Genomic DNA, 13646 nt, shown 5'->3' with positions numbered 1-13646 from the left:
AGAGAGAAAATAAAAGTAGAGTGGAGGAAGGAGACATTCATGAACTTAATTTAATTGTACACAATCTTCTTCAGAGTGGACAAAAACCTTTCTTGGTTATATTGGTTAAACCTAATTTTTACAATCAATTTATTTTTTAATTCACAGAATAAAATGGATTAATTACAGTATTATAGTGCTTGTGTTTATTAACTAAAACATTAATCTCAAATATATTCAATTTAACAAGACCAAAATATTAATTCTGCTTTTTTTCCTACATAATTTATTCACTTTTTTTGCTGTTTTCCCCCCATTATCTTGTTTTAATTTTTTAAAGTCTTTTAGATCTTATTTTTTGTTTATTTTGAAACTGTGGAGTTTGTTTCCATGTATACATATATGAGATTGATCTATAATTTTCTTGAGAATATTTTACACACATTAAATTTTAATGTAAATTGTAAATATAAGGTTATTAATATTAGTTTATCTTCACTAAAAATATGTGCATGTTTGCTTGATGTTCTGTGACCTACCATGATGCAAATAGTTTTTTATCTTTTCTTGTTCCTTTCTAACTGAATTCTGATAAACAGGACTTTGTGTTCAAATATTGTTGGCTTTTTGTCAGTTATGTCTTACAAATTATCTCTTTCCTGTGTCTAATGAGATTGATTTAAATATTATAGATACTAAAAATTGTTTTAGTAAGTGGTCCTTCATATAGTCATAGTTTGTATGATATTTTGATCCAAATTTCCTTGAAATACATAGAAGTTTTTGAATTTGAGCTGTTAGGTTGAATTTTTTCATATCTCCCCAGCTCTTTTCTGTGTGTTATTGAGACATAAGTCCCATCAATTATAGTTTCTCCTTTTCCTTGCTGATGACCCCCATTGGACAGATAGGCTCAGAGCTAATTAGCAGAGCTTTGTTCTTGACTGCTTACTTCCTCAAATTCTTTGAATGAAGGAAATATATGAACAGTTTGTGAAATTCAATTACATAAAGGAAAATGATATTATAATAGTAAATATGCTATAGATATTTGAATATACCTTAGGTATAACATACCAGTCTATAAATTCATAACTTGTAAGGAGACAATCACCATAAAGGTAGTTGGGATAATACTCAGGATACCACATCACTGTATTGGAGTTACCAAAGGCACTTTAATCCAATAAAAAGAAAAAAAAATATGGTACTTTTTGGACCATTGAGGCAAAGCCTTTTCAAATTCCTTCCATTTTATATTTTGGCTGTGTCATTAGATAGTGAATGTCCCAGGCCTGGGGGTTTTTTATTTGTATAATAGGATAATAATAGAAATACACCATGAGGCTTTTTAGGTATTATAATTATAGAAGACAAAAGAAATTTAAATGTATTACATAGAATTATGAGGTTAATATGTACAATTTTCCTGGAATAGCATCCTCCTACACAGTAAGTGCTTAGCAAACATTAGTTGTTATTGTTGTGCCATGTTGCTTCTGCTGTTGTGTGTTTATTGTTATTTTTATTGTCATATTTAGTGAATGATTTTCACATAAGAAATATAGGACATTTACAACATAGATACAGTGACTGTATTACTTTACCCATGGCCTATTTTGATTGTACTTATGAAGAAAACAAATACTGAAAAATCCATGACAAAGAGGCTTGTTTTAGACTACAATGTCAACCCCTGTTGTTTCCACCTTCAGGCTCAGGATAAGATAGGGTTCAGTAGGCAAAGAGATTGTTCACATATTTGCAATTTACTTTGTCCTAGAAATAACAATGATGCTATATTTAAGATGTCAAAGTTAGGGCTGGGGTCGAGGCTCAGTTGTAGAGCATTCGTCTAGCACATGTGAGGCCCTGGGTTCGATCCTCAGCACCACGTAATAAATAAATAAAATAAAGGTACTAAAAAATAAATATTAAAAAAGGTCAAAGTTACAGAGACATGCTTTGATATACTCCCCCCTGATTTTCCATTTTTCCATTGAGAGAAAAGAGAGTGAATTCTTTAGATGATAGCTCATTTCTACATGTGATTAACACAATCAGAGCTAGATACTACTGATGGGAAGATCTTTGAAGGCTTTCTCTGCATAAAAGAAATACTGAATTTTTCAATTGTTGAGAAATGTTTCCAGAATTAGAGTTCTCTCCAAACAACTTCTATTCAGTACACTCCCAAGTTAACACTTTTAAAGTCTTTTTTTACTATAAAATACAGATACATGGGATTTTTATATAAAATCTAATTAATTGAAACCTTCAGAAGGAAATTATATGTATGATTTGAGGTGTTAATATTTTTTGGTGATCCTTTTACAAATAGTCTTTCAATGAACTTTTATTAAACAGTATTATCATGTCATTTTTTTCTCTTTCAAGTGAGGTTTATTTTTGTCTTGAAAACATGTGTTGGGGGATTGGGCTGTGGCTCAGAGGTAGAGTGCTTGCCTGGCACACATGAGGCACTGGGTTCTATCCTCAGCACCACATAAAAATAAAATAAACATATTAAAATAACGTATTTGTTGGGCTGGTGTTGTGGCTCAGTGGTAAACTGCTTGCCTAGCATGTGTGAGGCACTGGGTTTGATTCTCAGCACCTCATATAAATAAATGAATAAAATAAAGGTCCATCAATATCTAAAAATAAAAAAAATTTTAAAACCCATATTCTTTGGGGCTGGGTTGTGTTTGATCCTTAGCACCACATAAAAATATATAATTAATTAAATAAAGTTATTGTGTAAAATCATGCTTTATTATCATTTTAATCTCACAAGCTGTATGGAATAATAATAGTAATTACATGCAATCAGAGCCAATAATGAAATTCTTTGGAACCTAGGTAATTTTCGGAGTCTTTTATGTAAGACTTACATGGTGTTCTATATGTTTGCTTCAACTCTGAAAACATGGAGTCACATTTTGGGTGAGAAAACAATCAGAGTTCCTAGATAATTTCCTATCATTTTGTGTAAAAAAGCATTTTCCCAAAATGAAGGTTTTTTTAAGTTATGTAGTAAGTTGAAAAGCCTCCATAAATTCATTAGCATTAGTAGACACAAAAAATATCATTATTGAAGTTACTGTCGGGAGCCAATCAGAAAAAATAAATTAATCTTTGTAACAATCTTATCATGATGAAAGATAGTTTTCATTTGAAGTATTTTCTGGAAAGTCTGCAACTTTATTAATACAAAATATGCCATTTAGCCTTAGGCCCCACATTTTGGCAGCTGCACAAAATGCAAAATGTTTATATTTGCCTTTCTCTATTGTATTGAGGCAGTCCTTAAGCACATCTTGAACTCCCAGTGTGTGCACAACATGCTGTGCTAGATTCCAAAGAAATCACAGGCATCACCTTTGGCCCTAAGGAGTTTGCAGTCCAGTTGGAAAAAGCAGATTCAGTCCCAGAGAACAATTTAAAGAAAATTATATAGAAATATGCTGACAAGTGAAAAACAAATAGAAACCAAGTCCAAGTTGTCTTTGTAGATGAACACATGTATTGAATGTGCAATAATAAGGCTAGACAATTTTGTGATTTTTTTTTCCAGATAAGAAATTTTGTTTTACTCTACCCTCTCTGGTTTATACAGGAAATCATACAGAAGTTCTATAATGAACCAGAAATGGGGGTAGATAATAAGTCATCCTGACATCAATTCATACCATTCCTGTTCTGCAGCATCTTTCATCTTTGATGTCCTTTTTCAAAGCCCAAGGCCAGGTCTGTCTCTCTGCTAGTGAATTCATTTTACCTTGCTTCTTTCTGAAAACTGGACAATGAGTAGATCTGTGAATTTTATTTCTGTTTTTCACATGCTCTGTATTCCTCCTAAGGGCTTCTACCCCAACTGAATTTCAAACCCTGAGAAAGTGCTTTCTGACCCTGCCTTTCCAGAATGAAAGGCAAATATTTCTTTAATTCAACCACTTTTGAGAAATACCAGTATTTTTTCCATGCTTCATAAAGTAAGTTTCTCTTGAAGAGCAGACATTTATTTTCTTTTCTTTTCTCTTTCTTGTTTTTTTTCTTTCTTTTTGCAATATGCTGTACATATTAAACTAATAGAACAATTCTTTGTTAGAAAGTTGAAATATTCTAAATAATAACGATTGAAACTCTAGTGTCACACATTTCACTTTGAATTCTCTTTGGACTAAATGCTATATATATTTATATCCCTCTATTTTGTGAATCTTTCAAAAAATGTATAATTGCCCCAGTCGCTTTCACATACTCTTATTTCATCAGACGAAAACTATAGTTTTGCATATTATAGCATGCCTACATGAAACTGGAGAGTAGAGTCTTATACTTGAGATTTTGCTATAGAACTAATGAAAACAATAGATTTCTGTACACTTACTTAGATCTATTAGATGAGAGTTGCTGAAGACTCTGCCTTTGCTCATATTATTGCTTCCTTCTAGAATGTCTTTTTCTCTACAGAAATCCTACCTATGTCATAAAACTGAACTGAAATACATCAAATTGCATGAAATCATCCTTGATTCACTTCCTTTTAACATATGTGGTCCTCCCTGAAATTATGGCACAAGATGACAGAAGACATCAGAAATGGGGTATACAAAGGTTTGGAAAGAACTGTGATAGGTCATCCAGGAGAAATGTTGTAGTAAGAATCTAAGGTTTGCTCTTATTTTTTTGCTTTCATTTGGAAATATGAACTGAAAAATCTATAATAAATAAGTAACCAACTACATAGAAATATGTGTTGGAGAAGGAAATTGGTGCCACAATTTCAAAAGGGAAACAGGATAAATGAGAGAAAAATTGACTAGCCTTCTGGACAAAATTGTGTATCACAAAGGAGAGAGAAATAGTGGTAAAGTACTTGAAAGAAGATAGATAACATCCTAATGAAGTATGTGATATTATGATATTATACCTTAGGGTCATCATAGCATGATAGTGTGTGTTATGAAAATAAGAGGTTCACAAAGATCTGAAAAAAAGAGAAATGGTTAAAGCTATTATTAAATTGCAGATCTGGGATATGAACTCTAAAGTTTAGTTCTGACTCCAAAGCCTAAGTTTTGAAACTCTTTATTATATCATTGCCCAAATTGATGCTTCACCCTAGAATATCTTTCCTTCTGTCTTCTGCTTATAGAAACCTTATCCCAGCTTCTGCATCATAGCACTCCACCCAATCTGACAGTAACACTGATCTCTGACTCTTTTCAAACCACCTATTTCATTTGAAGAGCATGGGGGTTCACTTTCCTGGGTTGTTTTGCTAATATTTGAGCTGATTTCTTGGGTTGTTTTCTGAAGTAGGAAATATCAAGGAAGAGTCCACATTCCTGAAGATGTCTGGGCAACAGGAAGTTCTGTTCAGGGCAAAAGGAGGTCTGAGAACATCATCACCTGTTTAAAAGGAATACTCTGAGGTTCCACATCCTAGCTCTTCCTTTGGAATCTTCAGCTCAGGCTTAGGAATTTCCATTGTCAATATGTTTCACCAATAATTGTGAAGCATAATGAAACTTGAGAATCAGTAATTCTAGTTCTTCTAGAGAAGGGACAAAGAGAAAGTACTTGTTCATTTCAAAAGCTTCATTTAGGTGAGATAGCTTAGCTGCCTATTTCTATTTTCTGTTCTTTAGCATTAAAAAGTAAAAGGTGGGAACTGTAATTATTTCATCTGGGGCAAACTTCACTAAACAACACCTGCTGTCTCTCCTCTCTGCAGCTGTCCCACACGTGGATTCCTCATTATACCAGTTTTAGATAGTATTCTTAGGAAATACCAACTGAAAAAATGCAGAAAATCAAAAAAGATATCAGTTACTAACATGAAGAATTGGGCTTATTTCCTGAATATATTTCATATGGAAGCAACCATTCTATTGAAAATTAAAATTCCAGATGATGAGCTTTATAATTGTAATATGCTCAATTTTTGCCACATTCCAAGAACGTAAGCTTAGCTGATTGCAGAATGTGTAAATATTCTTCCAGTTTCTTTACAACTTTCAAAACACAAACAAAAAGCACTTGTTTTAGAAATGAGGGAGAAAAATCTCTAACTTTAAAATCATAATGTATTATATAACTGCTGCCAACAAATTTCCCTTGATTCTTAGAACTACGATTCAGCAGCCACCTATTTCATGTTGGAAAAAAAGTGAAACATTTTTCCTTGAGCTACCACTGTCCCCATGAAATATATACATTAACACTAGGACATGACCAGTGTAACTCCACATCATGTAAGACCACAAGAATGGGAAGTCATACTCCATGTATGTATGATATGTCAAAATATACTCTGCTGTCATGTATATCTAAAAAGAACAAATAAAAAATACTAGGACATTTTCAAACATAAGGCATAAAACAATTTATATATTATTTACAACAAAAAATATATTATGCATTTAAAAAAAAAATTACCTCCTGAAGAAGTGGTGCCAGACTGCTCACAGATTGGAGTAGTGTTGGATTGGGTGGAACTAGTTATTATGTACTGTGAACATGTTTTCTGTTTAAAAAAGTGAAAATTCTCCTTGACATTATCATAGTTTACATATTATTACAATTTACACTTTTTCCCAAGGCATTGTTTCTATTCCAAATTTGCATTGCATTTCCCTTATTACTAGTTCTCAGAAATGCAGAGTGAAAGTCTCTAGTCTCCACTCTGGCACTATTTTTGAAGAAAAAAAAAAAGAGTGTATTTTCTATGTCTGGCATCTGTTCTTCCAGGCTGTATGGCTCTCTTATAAATAACTCCCCGACAAAACTACTAATTATTGAATGTATATTACACATATGCATATTTTTCTAATGCTTGCTAACATCCTGTTGACATATTATTACTATTTTTAAAGTACTTTATATTGGTTTTTCCAAATAAAACATGGCTCCCTGAATAAGTACTCATGTGTATTCCCCTTCTACTTTGGGCCTGACCAAGTGATCACTTTGTCTAATGGGACAGCAAATATGACACAAACAAATTTGACAGGTAACTGCATATCTTCTCTCGTCTTTTTGGGACTCTTGCTTTTGTGACTCTGCTTCCATACTGTAAGGGACAACAGGCTATCTGGTCTGAGAAGAAGAAACTGCATAGAATTGTTTTGGAATATAAAATAGCATGTAGGAAAGACCGTGTAAATTAGGATCCCAGGCAACTCTCACATGAGTGATATCAGCTACTAACATGTAGAAGAGAACTTCCTTGCCAATTCATAGAATCATGAGAAAAAAAAATAAGTCACTGAATTTTATGTGGACTTCATACTGATAAGGAATTGGGTCACTTCATATTATTTATTTTCTTGTTTGCTTCTCTATAATATAGAATATAACTGACCAGTATAATTAATAGCCTATTGAAGAATGGCATTTTGACTCATGAGGTTGGTTTATAAAATACATTACAACTTTTACTTTGCTTTCTTGAATCACTTGTTTCACGGGAAACCAGCTACTGTATTGTGAGGACACTCACATTGTCCTATGGAGAAGTCTATAAAGAAAGGAACTAAGTTCTCTGGCAATAGTCAACAGTAACATGCCAGCAATGTGAGAGACAAACAAGCCATTAGATTGCATATATGGCTGAAAACTGAACTGAAATATCAGGAGAGAACCTAAGCCAAAAACTACTTAGCAAAAATGCTTAATTCCTGACCCTCATAAAAAAATGACAGTACACTGCTGTACAAAGCTTAGATGGCTTTTCAAATGCATTCTTACATTAATAGTCAAACCAATATACAATAATAATTTCATCATTGTCTCAGATCAGGAAAATCCATTTAATCTCAATAAAATTGGTAAAATAGAACAATCAATATTTAAGGAAATTGAAGAGTGTCTCACTATACTTTCTCAAATGTTTGCACAAATTCTAGTTCAACACAAATGCACATGCACATGTATCATGTCATGATTGGTTGGTATTTTTTTAGTGATTCATGCTTAATATTTTACATGTGTATGTAATATCCTGAATCTCAAATAAATTATTTCATTATTTCAAAAATTTTCACATAAGGCTGCATGTGTATCTTATTGTTGGAGATTTTGCCTAGCGTGCATAAGACAAGACCTTAGGTTTGATAGCCATTACAACAAAAAAGGAATTTATGTAGCATTCACAAATTATATCTCATGCAAGATACAGAAATGTTTTGTCTGTTTAACTCAATTTTTGAAATCAGAAAACAGGAGGTTCATAATTTTCATATTCATAGAAAAGTCCTTAAATTTAGAGCAGCTACCTAGATAAGTCTCCATTGTCCACAGTTATTGTGTAACTTGAACCAGTGTCAGACATTTTACTATTGTGAATTAAAAAAATATTATCTCCTTCAGGGTTAGTAGCATGAACTCATTTTTAAAAAGTGAATGTGAAGTGGTAACTGGATGATAGACACAATCCTGGAGCATGTTTGAGTATATTTATCTTAAAGATCTCTCTAATAGTTATCCTTAAACATATTTGGTTTAGCTTCATTGTACTTTTTAAGCATTAATAAGTCAATTGTTTTACAATGCTTGGAAGAAAATAAGAGTATATGATATAAATAATATTCTGTCATATCTCATTTAATAATATTCTATGGTGCCGCAGTCCGGCTGCAGCAAAATAACCAGGGGGTGATGAGCAACTTGTGTAGATTGATACAGCAGGAGTGGGAGCCCTTTATTGTAGGACAGGAGGGGTATATATACATTCCACACAGCTTATCTTAATTAACATTAACTAGATACAGCAGTCAACCAATAAGGAATCTCCACACTTAATGGCTCGCTGGCGTTACTTCACAAACCACTCCCTCTGCAAAATGCCAGGCACCATCTTGACTTGTTTACAGACTCTAACACTATGGTATATAGTTAAGAGTTGCTTTGTGATATTTAATGAATTATTTAATTTCTCCAAGCACCAAATTTGTATAATCTGTATGGAAAAGAAAATAGTAATATAGGAACTGTATAGTTCAGTGTTTTGTCAGCTTTTTCATTGCTGTTATTGAAAGACCTGACAAGAACAACATTAGAGGAGGAAAAGTTTATTTGAAACTCATGGTTTCAGAGATTTTAGTCCATAGATGGCTGACTCCATTGCTCTGGGCTAAAGATAAGGCAGACCATCATGGCGGAAGGCACAGAAGGAGAAAAGCAATTGAGAATTATGGCAACAGAAATCAGAGAAAGCAACTTCAGCTCTCACCAAGGACAAAATATATATTCTAAAGTCATGCCCTCAAGAGGCACACTTTCTCTAGCCACACCCTACCTGCTTTCAGTTACCACCCAGTTAAGCCCTACCAGAGTATAAATGCACTAATTAGATTAAAGCCCTCAGAATGCAAGAATTTTACCTCTTGACTTCTTTGCATTGTCTCACACATGAGCTTTGAAGGCTGTGACACCTCATATCTAAACCATAACAGTTATCTTTGAAGATTAAATGAATAAATGATTCATGGGATTAATGAGCATAAGAATAATAGTACTCTGTACCTAACACTACCTAAGCATTCAGTAAATGTTAGTGGACATTATTATTATTATTATTATTATTATTATTATTATTATAACCATAACACATTGCTATTAGCAAAGTCCTAAAGTCTTCTAATCTCAAATTAATTTGATGAGACATAATTAACTTAATTCTTGCCAGTGTGGTGTACTGACATACTGAATTATAGGTAACTCAGGTAATCAATAAGGAGAGATAAGCCACAGAGTAAAACTAGCATTACTTTGGCTATTTTAGGACACTGGCAAAATAATGCTAGTTTTTAATTGCTCTATGGCTCTTCTCTTTATAATTTTCTTTTCTTCCTTCCATGAGTCACCTCAAATACAGATGTACAGGTAAAAATAAAATAAGTTATAAAAATACAAATTAAAAACTCAGTAAAGGAAAAGACTTATTTATGTTTCTGCATGAGACTGAAAGATGCCTTGCTAAAAGAGAAAAAAAAAATATTGCTTTTTACTTTTTTTTCAAATGTTAACTTGTTATTTGAAGATATCTGTCCAACTAGTCAGCACTTTTAGATACTTTATTCCAGATTAGAATTCCCCAATTTTGTCATGGGGATTCAATTACTTATATTACAATGTGAATTACTTATTGCATACTTATCATTGCTAGGTTCTATTGTTTTCATATTAGATTGTTTTCATCACACCATTTTATCAAATAATTGAATAAGTAATACTGAATTCTATGTATTAAAATTCATTTTGATGAAGCATTAACAAACTTTCATATTAAAAATGAGTCATTTTAAATACCTGAAAGAAAATTATCTGTTGCCCAAGAGAACCATGGAATTAGAACATTCATTCACATTAGAATACTAGAATTTAATAATTTCCATGTAATTAAATTTTTAGTAATGTATAATGTATATGTATAATGTATATTCTCAATAATAAAAACTGAGAAAAACAAAATCTAACACAGTGCAGTAAGTATGAAATTAGTTACTGAATTGAAAGTATTCAATAAGACCTTAAAATAAAATTTATGACATGGATTGTAATTAGAACAAAATTTATTAAATAGCCCATTTCAAGAAACAATACAATAGCCATAGGACATTGAAACTCCTTTTAAATATGACATTTATTGGAATCCCATGAAATTCAGAACATTATCATACATATTAGTTTTACTATCCAAGGCTTTGGAGAAATTTTTAAATTGATTTGAGATAAGGTTTAATGATCTATTTCCTAAATATTAATAATATAAATTGAGAAATTTCCCTGAAAATTTTAAGTCAGGAAATTATTTTACATACATTATCTCACTTTCCGCTTTGAAAAATCTGAATATATGAGCATTATTGCTTCTGTTTTACACAAAAGAAAGTTCAGATGAATTGTACCTTATTGACAGTCAGATTGTTAATCACTGTTGAATCTGGAACTCAAATTCATATCTTCCAAGTTCGTAACACCACAATATCAATGCATAGCACATTCACACATTAATCTTTGACTTCACATTCATTTTCATCTTCAACATTGTTACCATCTTTCACCAGCTTGTATAGTTCCACAGACAATGGGGAGATCATCAATGAAAGTTCCCTCCCAAATTTTGTGATCATGTGCTTCAGGACACCTTTTCTTACTGTCATATTCTTTACCATTGATACTGGTATAGTTGAAATATTTGCAGAATTGAAAACTAGAGATTTCTACTTGTTTATTGAAGTAGAGAAAGATACGAATAATCTTTTCCTATAAGTGAGTGGGAGGAACCAACCTTTGCTGTAATGACAAACTAAAATTACTTAATATTGTTGTAGCATTATCATTACTATGTTTTATCTACAAGTCTTTTATATATGAATGTGAAGCATGCACAAAAACAGTTTTTAAAAGGTGATTTGATGTCACTATATATATATATATATANTTTTTTTTTTTTTTTTTTTTCATAGTATTTCTGGCTACTTTACTTTGATATTCTCTCTGTCTTTCTCTCTCTCTCTCTCTCTCTCTCTCTCTCTCTCTCTCCTGGGGATTGAAACCAGGAGCCCTCTACCACTGAGCTACTTCTATCTCTCCTTTTATTTATGTATTTATTTTTTATTTTGAGGCAGGGTCTTCCTAATTTGCCCAAGCTGGCCATGAATTTGTGATCCTCCTGCCTCTGTCTCCTCAGCTTCTGGGTTTACAGGCATGTTCCCACCTACTTTCTCTTTTTTGTCTTCACTTTCTTCTTTACACTTGTGTATAACATTTTAATATTTTTACATTTTTCCATTTTAACTTCATTTTTATTATTTTTTGGTACCAGAGATTGAACCTAGGGGTGTTCAACCACCAAGCCACGTCCCCAGCCCTTTCTTAAATATTTTATTTAGAGATGGGGTCTCGCTGAGTTGGTAACAAAGCACCAATTCTGAATATTAGTTTTCTATTGGTGCATAGACAATTACGACAATTGTTGTTTAAAATACATATTCAATACCTTATGGTTTCACGAGTATGGATCTAGGCATATGTTAGGTCTTCTGATCAGGGTCTCACCACACTGAAGTTGAAAGTTGTTGGCCAGAAGTGGAATCTAAACTGAGGTTCAGATTTCTTTTCTAGGCTCATATGTTGGTAGAATCCAGGTTTCTCTTTCATCTCTAGAACTCACAAAGTTTGAGTTTTCAAAATCTGCAAGATCAGATCCCTCTAACATTTCATCTTCTTTTAAATGTTCTTTTAAAACTTTTGTACCACCCAGGCTTAGTATCCTCAAAGCCCACTTGGATCCTTATCAAGGGAATAATATCCAATTATACACTTGGGTTCCACTCATACCCAAGGTAAGGAAATTACATGGGTATTGCACACATAGAGACAGGGAATTCAGAGGTCATTTTAGAATTCAGCTAGAACAAACTGTTTTGGGTAATTACCATCCCAGTTGGAAGGGAGCTCATAGATCTCCTGTAGAATTCTTAGAAGAGTATATCCTCAGGTCACCTGTCATCTCAGGTAGGTTTTAGGAACTTGGCAGCGAAGGCTGATGCTGGGAATCTAGAAATGTAACCATACTTGGTATATAACTTCATTCACATGATCTAAGGGGTCCAACATTGACCATCAGATAAAAACCTCCCCACATCTTATCCAATGATAGGAACACATAATTTGTGTATAAATATTATGGAGATTACATCAGACTTTCAATGAAGGACCTTGGTGGAATTTTCATTGTGTTCTTATCAGTTTCTCCTCAATTCCAGATTTCATATAGAACAACTTGTTGCTGTGAATTTTTACATAAAATTGGTACTTGATTTAATGTTTAAGAATATTTTGAAAAGAAAACTCAGCTACTCGCTATTTCATTCTGTTTTCCATCTTTCACTTTCTCTCTAGTGGCTCTAAAAGTAAGTAGAATTAGTATTATAAGTAATATATGTACCATATATATGTATATATATTATGTATAAATGTATATATATATTATATTATATATATAAATGTATATATAATATATATAGACACACACAATGGAATATTACTCAGCAATAAAAGAGAATAAAATCATGGCATTTGCAGGTAAATGGATGGAGTTAGAGAAGATAATGCTAAGTGAAGTTAGCCAATCACCCCCAAAAAAACAATGCCAAATGTTTTCTTTGATATAAGGAAACTAATTCATAGTGGGGTAGGGGGAGGGAGCATAGGACGAATAGATGAACTCTAGATAAGGCAGAGGGGTAGGAGGGAAAGGGAGGGGGCATGGGATTATAAATGATGGTGGAATGTGATGAACATTTTTATCCAAAGTACAGGTATGAAGTCACTAATTGGTGTGAATATACTTTGTATACAACCAGAGATATGAAAAATTGTGCTCTATATGTATAATAAGAATTGTAATGCATTCCGCTGTCATCCCTTAAAAATATTTTGTGTATTATCAATCCAAGAATTAGAGAACAAATCATACAAACTGAAGAAAAACTAACTAAACAAAACTTAGGTTCTAAAACAGATCTGTCATAGTCTTTTTAAAATCAAATTTATAAATAGTATTTATTCATATTAGAGACATTTTAATATTATTTTTGCCAGAGGTCATTGATTACAAAAGATGCTTGTTATGAAACCTATGCAGTGTA

This window comes from Marmota marmota, unplaced genomic scaffold (assembly GCF_001458135.2).
Source record: "Marmota marmota marmota unplaced genomic scaffold, marMar, whole genome shotgun sequence".
Lineage (NCBI taxonomy): Eukaryota > Metazoa > Chordata > Mammalia > Rodentia > Sciuridae > Marmota > Marmota marmota.
This window is presented reverse-complemented; position numbering follows the sequence as displayed.